The sequence below is a fragment of the Bufo gargarizans genome, chromosome 5 (assembly GCF_014858855.1).
Source record: "Bufo gargarizans isolate SCDJY-AF-19 chromosome 5, ASM1485885v1, whole genome shotgun sequence".
NCBI classification, from domain to species: Eukaryota; Metazoa; Chordata; class Amphibia; order Anura; family Bufonidae; genus Bufo; species Bufo gargarizans.
In genome coordinates this window covers 279,053,094-279,068,604 of record NC_058084.1, presented here as the reverse complement: position 1 = coordinate 279,068,604, position 15,511 = coordinate 279,053,094, and the positions used below count along the sequence as shown (strand labels likewise).

At 44.7% G+C, this 15,511-nt stretch overlaps 1 protein-coding gene across 2 annotated transcripts in view; it reads right to left on the bottom strand.

The window, feature by feature from the left end:
* Window positions 1-9,573, bottom strand: part of LOC122937792 (NFX1-type zinc finger-containing protein 1-like) — a 226,278-nt gene extending 216,705 nt beyond the window's left edge. For both annotated transcript variants that reach the window (XM_044292832.1, XM_044292833.1), the window contains exon 1: window positions 9,512-9,573. The gene's annotated coding sequence lies outside the window, so the exon portion shown is untranslated. The remainder of the gene's footprint in view (window positions 1-9,511) is intronic.
* Window positions 9,574-15,511: the final 5,938 nt, after the last annotated feature.

The window sequence follows — 15,511 nt, the reverse complement described above, 5'->3', positions numbered from 1 at the left end:
GACCGCCGCCATCTGGGACCGAGCACCCCAAAGGCAGCTTCAAGGAGTTCCCTGGCATGGCACTTCTTCAAACAATGTGCTGACGACAAGACCCGAGTGGTTTGCACGCTGTGCCATCAGAGCCTGAAGCGAGGCATTAACGTTCTGAACCTGAGCACAACCTGCATGACCAGGCACCTGCATGCAAAGCATGAACTGCAGTGGAGTAAACACCTTAAAACCAAGGAAGTCACTCAGGCTCCCCCTGCTACCTCTTCTGCTGCTGCCGCCTCGGCCTATTCTGCTGCTGCCGCCTCGGCCTCTTCCTCCGCCTCTGGAGGAACGTTGGCACCTGCCGCCCAGCAAACAGGGGATGTACCACCAACACCACCACCACCACCTCCGTCACCAAGCGTCTCAACCATGTCACACGCCAGCGTTCAGCTCTCCATCTCACAAACATTTGATAGAAAGCGTAAATTCCCACCTAGCCACCCTCGATCCCTGGCCCTGAATGCCAGCATTTCTAAACTACTGGCCTATGAAATGCTGTCATTTAGGCTGGTGGACACAGACAGCTTCAAACAGCTCATGTCGCTTGCTGTCCCACAGTATGTTGTTCCCAGCCGGCACTACTTCTCCAAGAGAGCCGTGCCTTCCCTGCACAACCAAGTATCCGATAAAATCAAGTGTGCACTGCGCAACGCCATCTGTAGCAAGGTCCACCTAACCACAGATACGTGGACCAGTAAGCACGGCCAGGGACGCTATATCTCCCTAACTGCACACTGGGTAAATGTAGTGGCAGCTGGGCCCCAGGCGGAGAGCTGTTTGGCGCACGTCCTTCCGCCGCCAAGGATCGCAGGGCAACATTCTTTGCCTCCTGTTGCCACCTCCTCCTTCTCGGCTTCCTCCTCCTCTTCTTCCACCTGCTCATCCAGTCAGCCACACACCTTCACCACCAACTTCAGCACAGCCCGGGGTAAACGTCAGCAGGCCATTCTGAAACTCATATGTTTGGGGGACAGGCCCCACACCGCACAGGAGTTGTGGCGGGGTATTGAACAACAGACCGACGAGTGGTTGCTGCCGGTGAGCCTCAAGCCCGGCCTGGTGGTGTGTGATAATGGGCGAAATCTCGTTGCAGCTCTGGGACTAGCCAATTTGACGCACATCCCTTGCTTGGCGCATGTGCTGAATTTGGTGGTGCAGAAGTTCATTCACAACTACCCCGACATGTCAGAGCTGCTGCATAAAGTGCGGGCCGTCTGTTCGCGCTTCCGGCGTTCACATCCTGCTGCTGCTCGCCTGTCTGCGCTACAGCGTAACTTCGGCCTTCCCGCTCACCGCCTCATATGCGACGTGCCCACCAGGTGGAACTCCACCTTGCACATGCTGGACAGACTGTGCGAGCAGCAGCAGGCCATAGTGGAGTTTCAGCTGCAGCACGCACGGGTCAGTCGCACTACAGAACAGCACCACTTCACCACCAATGACTGGGCCTCCATGCGAGACCTGTGTGCCCTGTTGCGCTGTTTCGAGTACTCCACCAACATGGCCAGTGGCGATGACACCGTTATCAGCGTTACAATACCACTTCTATGTCTCCTTGAGAAAACACTTAGGGCGATGATGGAAGAGGAGGTGGCCCAGGAGGAGGAGGAGGAGGAGGAGGAAGAGGGGTCATTTTTAGCACTTTCAGGCCAGTCTCTTCGAAGTGACTCAGAGGGAGGTTTTTGGCAACAGCAGAGGCCAGGTAGAAATGTGGCCAGCCAGGGCCCACTACTGGAGGACGAGGAGGACGAGGATGAGGAGGAGGTGGAGGAGGATGAGGATGAAGCATGGTCACAGCGGGGTGGCACCCAACGCAGCTCGGGTCCATCACTGGTGCGTGGCTGGGGGGAAAGGCAGGACGATACGCCTCCCACAGAGGACAGCTTGTCCTTACCCCTGGGCAGCCTGGCACACATGAGCGACTACATGCTGCAGTGCATGCGCAACGACAGCAGAGTTGCCCACATTTTAACCTGTGCGGACTACTGGGTTGCCACCCTGCTGGATCCACGCTACAAAGACAATGTGCCCACCTTACTTCCTGCACTGGAGCGTGATAGGAAGATGCGCGAGTACAAGCGCACGTTGGTAGACGCGCTACTGAGAGCATTCCCAAATGTCACAGGGGAACAAGTGGAAGCCCAAGGCCAAGGCAGAGGAGGAGCAAGAGGTCGCCAAGGCAGCTGTGTCACGGCCAGCTCCTCTGAGGGCAGGGTTAGCATGGCAGAGATGTGGAAAACTTTTGTCAACACGCCACAGCTAACTGCACCACCACCTGATACGCAACGTGTTAGCAGGAGGCAACATTTCACTAACATGGTGGAACAGTACGTGTGCACACCCCTCCACGTACTGACTGATGGTTCGGCCCCATTCAACTTCTGGGTCTCTAAATTGTCCACGTGGCCAGAGCTAGCCTTTTATGCCTTGGAGGTGCTGGCCTGCCCGGCAGCCAGCGTTTTGTCTGAACGTGTATTCAGCACGGCAGGGGGCGTCATTACAGACAAACGCAGCCGCCTGTCTACAGCCAATGTGGACAAGCTGACGTTCATAAAAATGAACCAGGCATGGATCCCACAGGACCTGTCCGTCCCTTGTCCAGATTAGACATTAACTACCTCCCCATAACCATATATTATTGGACTCCAGGGCACTTCCTCATTCAATCCTATTTTTATTTTCATTTTACCATTATATTGCGAGGCTACCCAAAGTTGAATGAACCTCTCCTCTGCCTGTGTGCTAGGCCTAAATATATGCCAATGGACTGTTGCAGTGGTGGCTGACATGAAGCCTGATTCTCTGCTATGACATGCAGACTAATTCTCTGCTGACATGAAGCCAGATTGTCTGTTACGGGACCTCTCTCCTCTGCCTGGGTGCTGGGCCTAAATTTATGACAATGGACTGTTGCAGTGGTGGCTGACGTGAAGCCTGATTCTCTGCTATGACATGCAGACTGATTCTCTGCTGTCATGAAGCCAGATTGTCTGTTACGGGACCTCTCTGCTCTGCCTGTGTGCTAGGCCTAAATATATGCCAATGGACTGTTGCAGTGGTGGCTGACGTGAAGCCTCATTCTCTGCTATGACATGCAGACTGATTCTCTGCTGACATGAAGCCAGATTCTCTGTTACGGGACCTCTCTCCTCTGCCTGTGTGTGTGCTGGGCCTAAATATATGCCAATGGACTGTTGCAGTGGTGGCTGACGTGAAGCCTCATTCTCTGCTATGACATGCAGACTAATTCTCTGCTGACATGAAGACAGATTCTCTGTTACGGGACCTCCCTCCTCTGCCTGGGTGCTGGGCCTAAATATATGCCAATGGACTGTTGCAGTGGTGGCTGACGTGAAGCCTCATTCTCTGCTATGACATGCAGACTAATTCTCTGCTGACATGAAGACAGATTCTCTGTTACGGGACCTCTCTCCTCTGCCTGGGTGCCGGGGCCTAAATATCTGAGAATGGACTGTTCCAGTGGTGGTTTCAAAGGAAAGGACCGGCACTTCGCTGATGTAGATCACAATGTAGATTTATTCAGTCACATATTCAAAATGGCATAGTGACGCGTTTCAGCACAGATGTGCTTTCATCAGACTGCATAAAACATCTTACACTCCAGCTATTTATACATAAATGAAACACAAAGGAACTGACATCATCAAAGAAGCTCCGCCTCCCTCATTAAATAAAATTCGCATATCAAATAATCGCAATGAAAAATTCGCATTGAAAAATTCGCAATTGAAAATTCGCAACTGAAAATTCGCAATTGAAAATTCGCAACTGAAAATTCGCAACTGAAAATTCGCAATTGAAAATTCGCAAAAAACATATCCACTCTATACTGGCGAAGATTTTCAGTCACATAGTCCATTCTTGCAGTGATTAATCACGCTGAAGAAAAAAAGAAATATATTTATCAGATTGCATAAGGCCGAATGCCTTATAGGAAGCAGGACACATTGTACTCACGATTGAGGCCCCTGGGCTCCATTGTCTGAAGACGATGGATCCAGTAAGCCTCCCTTTTCAATAACAATTTATTTCTGTCACCCCCTCGACGGGGTAATGATACACCTTCAATAATCTGATACCTCAACTGCGAGATGTTGTGTTTTTTATCATAAAAATGAAGGGGTATTGGGAGTAATAAATTCTGTTTACGGATAGTAGATTTGTGTTTACTTAGTCTGTCCTTCATTCTCATTGAGGTTTCCCCCACATATAGTAATCCACATGGACATTTAAGAATGTAAACCACAAATCTACTATCACAAGTGAACGTGCCCCTTATTGGAATATTTTCACCTGAGTGAGGGTGGGAGAAACATGAACCCTTTATAACGCTGGAACAATTGACACAGTTTAAACAAGGAAAAGTGCCCCGTCTAGGTGTAGATAAAGTACTCTGTCCTCTTTCTATTTTATTACTTCCCACATCCGCCCGGACTATTTTATCCCTAATATTTTCTGCCCGTTTATAGCATATCATGGGTGGCCTCTGGAACTCTCCTATCCGTGGATAGGACTTAGATAATATGTGCCAATGTTGATTAACAATAGTCCTAAGGCGCTGGGACCAGGGATGGTATTTAATCACTAAGGGGATCCTTGTTTCTTTCTTAGTTCTATCTGGTGGTGTAATCTCAGCTTTATTACGCTGTATTTTCAATAGATCAGGGGGGTAGCCTCGCTCTCTAAATTTATTGGTCATATCGTCTAATCTTGTTTGACACATATCCCTATCACTAACGATCCGTCTAACCCTCTGGTATTGCCGCCCTGCTTCTTACTAGAATTGTTCCAGTGGTGGGTGACGGGAAGCCAGATTCTCTGCTATGGAACCTCTCTCCAATTGATTTTGGTTAATTTTTATTTATTAATTTTTATTTTAATTCATTTCCCTATCCACATTTGTTTGCAGGGGATTTACCTACATGTTGCTGCCTTTTGCAGCCCTCTAGCTCTTTCCTGGGCTGTTTTACAGCCTTTTTAGTGCCGAAAAGTTCGGGTCCCCATTGACTTCAATGGGGTTCGGGTTCGGGACGAAGTTCGGATCGGGTTCGGATCCCGAACCCGAACAATTCCGGGATGTTCGGCCGAACTTCTCGAACCCGAACATCCAGGTGTTCGCTCAACTCTATTTGTCTGGTCACATGACACTCCATCAGCGGCCATTTTATGGACAGGACCTATATGTGGATAGCACAAAAGACTTGGCAAATAAAGGAGCATACCTAATGAAATATAGAAAATTGTGAAGAATTTTAACAAAGATTATATTAGTAAGTGCAATATAATCATTTTACAAACACATTGGTTACAAGTAGCCAGAAAGTGGCCAACCCCTTTAAGTATTTTTTTGGCATATTGGTATGGTAGGAGGGATTAAAGGTGCTTTATATACTCGTGTCTTACACTTCAGAAGTAGCTTGAAAAAGGCTACTATGTAGCTGAAATGTTGCTGTTTTGGGACCTTTTGTACATTCTCATATACCACTTGTGAATAAACCTTGTTGGATTGGAGATGCTGGCATCACCTCCATTTTGACTATCCTGAGGATAGGTCATCAATATTAAAAAAGCACACAACCCCTTTAAGTGTTTGCTGATGTAGTTATGATGACCTCCTGACAAAGCCGTTAAGGTGAAACGCGCGTCGGGGTCCTGCGCTTGGGGCTTTTCACCTCTCGTTTGGTCAGACCACGTCTTCAGGTACGTTCCTTGTATAATGTGTCCATGGTTACACTGTTATGCCACATTGTCTATATTAGACCTATCTTACATACTGAGGTTGGACGTTGGTTATTTCTCATCCACTTGGTATGCATTTGTTTATATAGTTATTTTGGGTCTTATACTGTGTGCCTCATATCAAATGGTGATTATAGCTTATTTGGCAGCAAGAGCTTTACAGCATAATCCCTTATAGGGGTGGGTGATGTATATTATTAACACTTTTGTTATATTTTTCTGCTCAGATAATTTATGACCATTTTTTGTGAGGCACAGTGTATAGCCTTGTATCCAGAGACTGTTATCACAGTTCTGCGGAGTAATATGGCTGTCCAATGAGGTTTTGCCCCTCGCTTCTCTGTATATCTTTTTCCATCTTGCCCTTGTTCTCCATATTTTAGATATATTATTGAAATAAAGTTGGTATACTTTTTTGATAATTGGCCCCACATTTGTGTTTTTTTTGCTATGACATTCTAGTTATGATGACAGCAGTATCTGGAAACCCTGCAGCACACATATGTCTCTTGCTAGTATAGAGTGTCTTGAGTATGATAGCAATGTCTGGAAACAGTCAAAACCCTCTTTCTAATAGAAAAATGCACAGCCCTGTAAGCTGCAACACTAACTCAACACTAACGTAATTACATTTATGAAATTTCTAATAACTTCCCTACCAGGGTTTAATGCACATCAATAAAATTTTTGTTTTATATATATTATTAGTTCACACTTTTGAACAGTGACGTGATACCCCTAATATTCTGCGCACTATGCTCCCCCATGCCCCCAAATACTATAGGACAGTTCTAGCATAACAATAGCGGCTTCAAAAGTCCCATCAATAGTAACAATTCTCTCTAACAGTGTCCTCATTAGTAACAGTAACCCTAATAGTGACAATGCTCCCTTATAGTGATGGCCTTGCAGTTCGCCTGATGGTCGGTTCACGGTGAACTTTGCTCGTTCGCGATTTGCCAAAAATGCGAACATATGGCGAAATTCGCGCCTGCCATATTCTTTTACATTGTGAAGAACTTTGACCCATGACACATTCATCAGGTGGTACAGGACAACCAATTGAAAAGTTTCAGCACATGGACATACCCCCTACCTTATAAATAGACCCGATCTGGCTGCCATTTTACATTCAGTCTTTTGTCAGTTTATAGTAAGGTTGCTGTGTGGAGCAGGGACAGACTGTTAGGGACAAAAACAAAAAAAATAGGTCCACAAAAGTCCTTTTAAGGACTGGTATAGGTGTACTATTGATAGGCGTGCAGTACAGAGGGGTGTAATACACTTATAGTTTCTAACATAGAAAGCATAATATAGTGGATTTGTAAATGTGCAGCAGTGGTGAGCGGTTCTGCAGCGATACTGCAGCTACACAGAAGTGACAGAGTGACAATCGCAATTAGAAAAAATAATTATAACTGGTGTGATATACCATCGACCCCCAAAACAACTGATTCAAGAGGGGTGTTATATATCAATAATATACTTTCTATATAGTGCATTTGGGTACAGCAGTATTTGTTTGTGGTTTTGCTGCGTTCCCTCTGCTACACACAGTGACAAACGGTATTAGAAAAAATAATTATAACTGGTGTGATATACCAGTCGCCCCCAAAAGAACTGATTCAAGCGAGGTGTTATATATCAATAATATACTTTCTATATAGTGCATTTGGGTAGTGCAGCATTTGTTTGCTGTTTTGCTGCATTCCCTCTGCTACACACAGTGACAAACGCCATTGGAAAAAATAATTAGAACTGGTGTGATATACCAGTCTCCCCCCCCAAAAAACTGATAGAAGCGGAGTGTTATATACCAATAATATACTTTCTTTATAGTGTATTTGGGTATTGCAGCATTTGTTTTCTGTGTTGCTGCGTTCCCTCTGTTACATACAGTGACAAATGGTATTGGAAAAAATAATTATAACTGGTGTGAGCATGCGCGTACACGAAAATTATATTGCCGATATTTTGCATTAAAAAAAATAATGAATGGAGATTGCAAATTCGAATAATTCATCTGGTATGTCACTGTCCATGTTGGGGGACCATTTGTGCACTTCTAGTAATTATTTCTTGGCTGCAAATATGAGCTGAAGGTTTTTCAGGTTCGCCTGCCATTAAAATGAATGGGACCCGCCGCGAACTTGTGGTTCGCAAACATTTGATCGCGTTCGTGCGATCACGTTCACGAACAGTCCCGGCAGATGTTCGTCCATCACTACTCCCCTAGAGTGTCCCTGTTATTAGTAGAACCCTCCATATTGTGCCCAATATTAATGCCCCATATTACTTGTAGTAGTAATAATGCCTCATAAAAGAACTTATTTTCCCCAAAGTTCGCTCAGTAGTTATAATCTGCTTATAGCGTCTCCAGTAATTTTCGACTCAAAGGTTATGTGCTACCCTGCCCCTAGCCATGAGGCATTGGGGGAGTCAAGCTGAACTCTTTTACCAGGGCCCATGAGACTTTAGCTACGCACCTGCCCCTACAGTTCCCCAGTGGTTTTAATGTCCCCTATAGTGTCCCCAGTAGTAATCATTCTACCTATACTGTCCTCCCTATTTATGATACCCCCTATAGTGACCCAATAGTTATAATGCCCCCTATAGTGCTCACAATAATTATAATGCCCCCATAGTCCTCCCACCAACACTTATAACATCACTTATGAGTATATTAATTCCCCCCATAGTGGCTCCAGGACTTACTGTATAATGTCTCCTTTAGTGGATCAGTACTTATAATACACCCATAGTGCTCCTAATAGTTATAATGCCCCCATAGTACCCTCAGTACTTATAATGTCTCCTATAGTCACCCAGTACTTATAATTCCCCATATAGTTATCCTAATAGTTGCAATGCCCTCGAAGTCCCCCTATTACTTATAATGTCCCCTATAGTGCCCAATATTAATACCCCTCATAGTGCTTGAAAATGTTATAATGCTCCTATAGTGCTCCCAATACTAATACACTTCCCCTTAGTGCTCCTAATAGTTATATTGCTGCCATAGTGCCCCTGGTACATATCATATAATAGCCCAGTACTTATAATATCTCACCATAGTGCTCTTAATAGTTATAATGCCCTCAAAGTGACAAAACAAAAAAACACTCGCCTGACTCACCACAGGCCTCTTCTGGCCTCCATCTGAGTTGCCCGTAACCCAGCGCAGGTGGTGTCCGATGACATCATCACACCACCTGTGTCCTGGTGCAGGCAGTCGTGAAGATGTCAGTATGGCAATACAACTGTCTATCACTTGCAAGTTACTCTGTACAGCTGTTAGTGACTGCCAACAGCACAGAGTACCGGAACGGGATTCAGCCAGCAAAATGCATATTGCAAACAGCTAATAGTTTGTAAATTTGACTGAAGTAGCAATGGGGGATGAACCATTTTGATTGTAATGGTATAGACATACCGTAGTTATCACACGTTGCCTCACTAGAAGCATAAAGCAAGGAGTTTTAATACTCCATTGTCTACAACCCTTGATGAAATGACAATAGATGTCAACATCAATGAACACATATTAGTCTATTAACATAAATGCTGGGTATAATAAATCAAATGTTCTACTGGAACAGAACAAATAAACAATTGTACAAATAATTAACTGAACTACAAGATTTAATGCTGCTGCATGGTAATAATCCTGGATTACGACCCCCATTCTGCTAACACATTCTCAGTTATCAGACCTTACCTTATCTATCAAGAGCAGTGCCTGGCTCCTGGCATACTGAACACAGCCCAATGCCATCCTCTTCCTTTATACAGAGTTAAGTTTCATTTCTTACTCTCAGCAGCACAGCCACACCTCTCCTGAGCCTCACGTCATGTCAGAGTCCACAAGCAATGTGATGAAATGGAGCCTGACCAGATAAAGCTGTATCATTCTACCTTGTGTAAAGAACGTCCATAACAAATTACCTCGTATTGTGATCTGCCAAAATGTTTTGTGACAAAAATTGCTTTCAGCAAGACAGAGGACCATTTTATGACAAACATAACACTACTTATATGTAGTGAATTTAGATTTTGCTTACTCGTTTTGTGTTTTAAACAGTGCCTATGCTACAGTCCCCTCATAATGATAACAGCACCACATTAATAATAGCCACACTACTCCCAACGGCACAGTTTTCTCATAATGACCACTAGAGATGAGCAAATTTTAATTTTGTTTCGGACTCCTTTGGTGAATTTGCCAAAAAGATTTGATTCAATCTAAATTTATTTGTGATGAATCGTGTTAAAAACAGCTATTTCCTGGCTGCAGAGAGCCTTTATAGTGGTGTAGAACACTATGCATTGCAGTAACATACATAGGGAGTTCACTGCGACAGTGAAACAGTACTGTGAGTCAAAAAGGGTTGAGAAAATCCAGCTTCAATTAAAAAGGAATAGGCGTTTATTCAGCTTGCGGTTAAAAACTCATCCGAGGATACAAAATAACAGTCTTGTCTAAGCTTTTCGGGCTACTAGAAACAATTCCAGCCCTTCTTCATGACACAGAAAAACATTGAGAGTGAGACCTCTTATAGGGAAGGGTGCACCTGTGTTCACTAATGTTCCCACAGGCCTGTAACCGCCCCCAGAAAGAGGTACCACACCTTCAAGTTAACTCTTCATATGAAAATCAGTTTAGAGAAAAAAGAAAAAAACACATAAATATATAACCATATGTATGCATAGCGAAAATATATGTGGCCAATAGCTATGCACAAACTATGTCATACAAGGATGTACATATATAGTGGATACATGAAATATAAACTGAATATATAACAGTATTATACCAAAATATAATGGAATATAATGGAGATCACATTATCAGAGAATTGAATACTATAACATTCCCAGAAAAGAGGAATTCACATATCAGATCCCTGGTATGTGAGTTATTGCTGCATGATCAGATCAAGACGTTTATTGAGCCCCTCAGGTTGACGTGTATTCAGCGAAAAAATCCAGAAGGATTCTCTATTTAATAGTTTCCTTCTATAATCTCCTCCACGCTTAGGCAGAAAAACCTTTTCTATACCTTGTACTACCATGTCTGATGTGTCCCCATCATGGCAGACAGCAAAATGCAGACTAGCTGCAGACACATTGCGACTGCCATGATGGGGCACATCAGAGATGTGTTTGCGTATTCTAGATTTTATTGCATTAATAGTGCAACCCACGTATTGCAGTTTACATTTAGTGCAAGTGATCAAATAGATAGCATGGGTTGTATTGCAGTTGAGATATGCTTTCATAGGAAAAACTCTGTTATTTACTGTTGAGGAAAAGGTCTTGGATTTAACCATGTGTGTGCAGCAAATGCATCTGTGGTGTCCACACTTATAACTCCCCTTGGTCCTAAGCCACACAGGTTGCGACTTTTTCTCCTCTTGATATAGACTAGGACTGACATAGTTTGCAATTGTGGGTGCCCTTCTAGCTGCACATTTGACCCCATCTGCAACTATGTCAGTCCATTGACCATCATAAGACAGGACAGGAAAATGTTTTTTTATAATATGACAAATCTGTTGGTACTCTGTACTATATTGGGTCACAAACAAATTATTCCTTGTGTCCTTGTCCTTGATATTGCAGTTTTTATTTCTGTTTTTGTCTTTACTATTGGTGTCTATATCAAGCGGTGGAACCTCCCTTTGCAATGGATCTTGCTGTTTAGAATACAGGAGGGATCCCCTTTCTATAGTGGAGACCTGGGCTATGGCATCTTTTATGTGTTTTGCACTGTAGCCTCTTTTGCCCAGTCTGTGGGAGATATATCCAGCCTCCTCCATAAAGCTATTTTTATCTGTGCAATTTCTTCTTGCACGGATTATTTCCCCCCTGGGTATATTGGCAGTTACATGTTTTGGATGGCATGATGTTGCATGTAATGTAGTATTGCCTGCCATAGGTTTCCTGTATGTGCAGGTAGATACCTGACTGGTGGCGGGGTCCCCCCTCAGGCGCAAATCCAAAAAAGCCACCTCCAATGTGTCGTGATGGACACTAAAGGAGATGGTCTCCACACAAGAATTGATGTAACCACAAAAGGAGGGTATGGCCGCCACATCACCCGTCCAAATCAGGATCAGGTCATCAATGTAACGGCCATACCACCTGATGTGGTGCCAAAAAGGGTGGGTGTCGATGAAGAGAAAACACCTCTCCCACCATGCAATAGTACTGTGAGTCAGTATGATACACAGATGAAAGGCGTCACTCTTAGAATCACTTCGCACTTCACTTATTTGGTCAGTTATGGGGCCAAATAACTCAAGTATGAACTCAGCCTTACAGGTCAATGTTAGCTTCAGGTATAAAGAACCATGCAGTGGCCCAAGATTCTACTACAGAGTAAAGAAGCACACTCCTTTTACACCGTTGTCAGATTTATACAGAACCTGTTCTGTTACATGCTGAAACAAGTAATGCCCCGATGACCGAGTGGAGAGGGTGGCAACAGCATGACGAGTCAACACAGTGGCCCAGTCACAGAGAGGTGAGGGTGGGAATCGCTTGAGTAGTCGACATAGTGGTCAGTCGCAGAGTGGTGAGGGATAGAATCGCTTGAGGAGTCATTAAAGTGGTTAGTCACAGAGTGGTGAGGGTGGGAATTGCATGAGGAATCGCATGAGGAGTCAACATAGTGGTCAGTCACAGGGTGGTGAGGGTGGGAATCACATGAGGAGAAACTGTCCCTCCGGCGGCTTGATGAAAAATTCCCAAGCGCCGAGAGAGGTGAGGGTGGCAACAGCATGAGGAGCCAACACAGTGGCCTAGTCACAGAGTGGTGAGGGTGGCAACAGCATGATATGTCAACACAGTAGCCCAGTCACAGAGTGGGGAGGGTGGGAATTGCAAGAGGAGTCAACACAGTGGCCCAGTCACAGAGTGGCGAGGGTGGCAACAACATAAGGTGTCAACACAGTGGCCCAGTCACAGAGTGGTAAGGGTGAGAATCACATTCAGAGTCAACACAGTGGCCCAGTCACAGAGTGGTGAGGTTGGGAATCGCATGAGGAGTCACATGAGAAGTCAAAACAGTGACCTAATCACAGAGTGGTAAGGGTGGGAATCTCATGAGGAATTGCATGAGGAGTCAACACAGTGGCCCAGTCACAGAGTGGTGAGGGTGGGAATCGCATGAAGAGTCAACACAGTGGTTCAGTGACAGAGTGGTGAGGGTGGCAACAGCATGAGAAGTCAACACAGTGGCCTAGTGACAAAGTGGTGAGGGTGGCAACAGCATGAGGAGTCAAAACAGTGGCCCATTAACAGAGTGGTGAGGGTGGGAATCACATGAGGAGTCAACACAGTGGCCTAGTCACAGAGTGGTGAGGGTGGGAATCGCTTGAGTAGTCGACATAGTGGTCAGTCACAGAGTGGTGAGGGATAGAATCGCTTGAGGAGTCATTAAAGTGGTTAGTCACAGAGTGGTGAGGGTGGGAATTGCATGAGGAATCGCATGAGGAGTCAACATAGTGGTCAGTCACAGGGTGGTGAGGGTGGGAATCACATGAGGAGAAACTGTCCCTCCGGCGGCTTGATGAAAAATTCCCAAGCGCCGAGTATGTCTGCCTCCGTGAACCAGTGCACCACTACTTCTTTCTAGACAGGTAGGCTCCTGCATAGCAGGCAGTCTACCCCGGGCACATTTGGCTACAGATCTCACACTGCTGCAACCCTGCTGACTCATGGCCACTCTACCACGCTGCTGGCTCAACCGCTGACTCACACGTAAGCTCCCATCCTCTTCTCCTGATGATGATGAAGCCCCCTCTTTACCCAGCTGCCACGTGTGATCTGCTACATCATCATGATCCACAACTGTCTGCACGTCACTGATGTCACCCTCACCAGTCTCAGTGCCACGTGCCTGACCGCTTGCAACATCAACTCATCGTCGCTACTTGCCCGCCTACCAGAGGAAGCAGCGGATTGCTCCTTCTCACCTGTCTGTAAAACATACTGTACTGTAACATTAACTGCAAGGGTAAAAGAGCAATAGTGTCAGGCCGCAATTTTGCACCAACTCTGAAACTCCTGATTGACGCTTTGAATTAAATGTAAAAAAAATTGAAAACACTAAAATGTGTATTATCAAACCAAATTCGGGTAAAAAATAGAGAACAGGTGCAGATTAGGCTTGAGCGAACCCAAACTTTTTTTACTTTTCAGTAAAAGTTCGGGTTCGTTGTTCGGCGATTTAATGGCGCTTTTTGAAAGGCTGCAGAGCAGCCAATCGACAAGCGTTTAACTTGTGTGCCCTTAAAGCCATCATAGCCATGCCTACTAATGGCATGGCTGTGATTGGCCAGTGCAGCATGTGACCCAGCCTCTATATAAGCTGGAGTCATGTAGCGCTGCACGTCACTCTGCTCTGATTAGTATAGGGATAGGATGCTGCTGCTGTGAGGGAGAGAATAGGACAGAATCTTTAATCTGAAGTGCTTGTTAACTCAGCGATCTTCCTAGATTTTGTTTTGTGGGTGCAGTGCACAATCTTTTTACCCTGCCCTGAGCCCAGTGACACATAAAAATAACTTTTATCTGTCTGTTAGGTGGGCGGCGGCCATTTTATGCAAGTTCAGTGCACCAGCACAGCATATGTGCATTTGTGACGGTCAAATAGAAGCTTGAAATACTGCAATTATATTCTGGGTTAAAAAAAAAATCACCCATTTTTGGCAAGACCCTACATCTGTGGCCTATGCAGCATTTGTCAGTGTGAAATTTAAGCTTAAAATACTACAATAATTTTCAGGGTTTTATAAAACACCCTTTTTGGGCAAAATATTAAATTTTACAGCCCTTGCTGCATCTGTCAGTGTGAAATACAAGCGTTACATACTGCTTTCATATTCTGCTATTAAAAAACACCCATTTAGGGCAAAATCCTACTTTTGCGGCGTTTGCTGCATCTGTCATTGTTAAATACAAGCTTGAAATACAGCAATAATTTTCTGGGTTTAAAAAAAGCACCCATTTTTGGCAATACCCTACATCTGGGGCCTGTGCAGCATTTGTCAATGTGAAATTTAAAGAGGACTTTTCACAAAAATAAAAAATGTAAACTAACTATACAGACATGGAGAGCGGCGCCCAGGGATCTCCCTGCACTTACTGTTATACCTGGGCGCCGCTCCGTTCTCCCGGTATAGCCTCCGGTATCTTCATATGTTAGGCTCCACTCATTTGAACCTGCCGGCCTCTCATTCTTCCATGCTGTAGTGCTGGCCAATCGCAGCGGCCAGCTCATAGCCTGAGAGGCTTTTTTGTCTTTCAGGCTATGAGCTGAGCGCTAACATATGAAGATACTGGAGGCTATACCGGGAGAACAAAGCGGCGCCCAGGTATAACAGTAAGTGCAGGGAGATCCCTGGGTGCCGATCTCCATGTCTGTATAGTTAGTTTAGATTTTTTATTCTATTTAAAGCCCTCTTTAAGCTTGAAATACTGCAATAGTTTTCTGGGTTTAAAAAAAACACCCTTTTTGGGAAAAATACTAAATTTTACAGTCTTTGCGGCATCTGTCAGCGTGAAATACACACGTTAGATACTGCTGTTATCTTCTGTTATTAAAAAAATAAACACCCATTTTGGGAAAAATACTAAATTTGCAGCCTTTACTGCATCTGTCAGTGTGAAATACACACGTTAGATACTGCTGTTATCTTCTGTTATAAAAAAG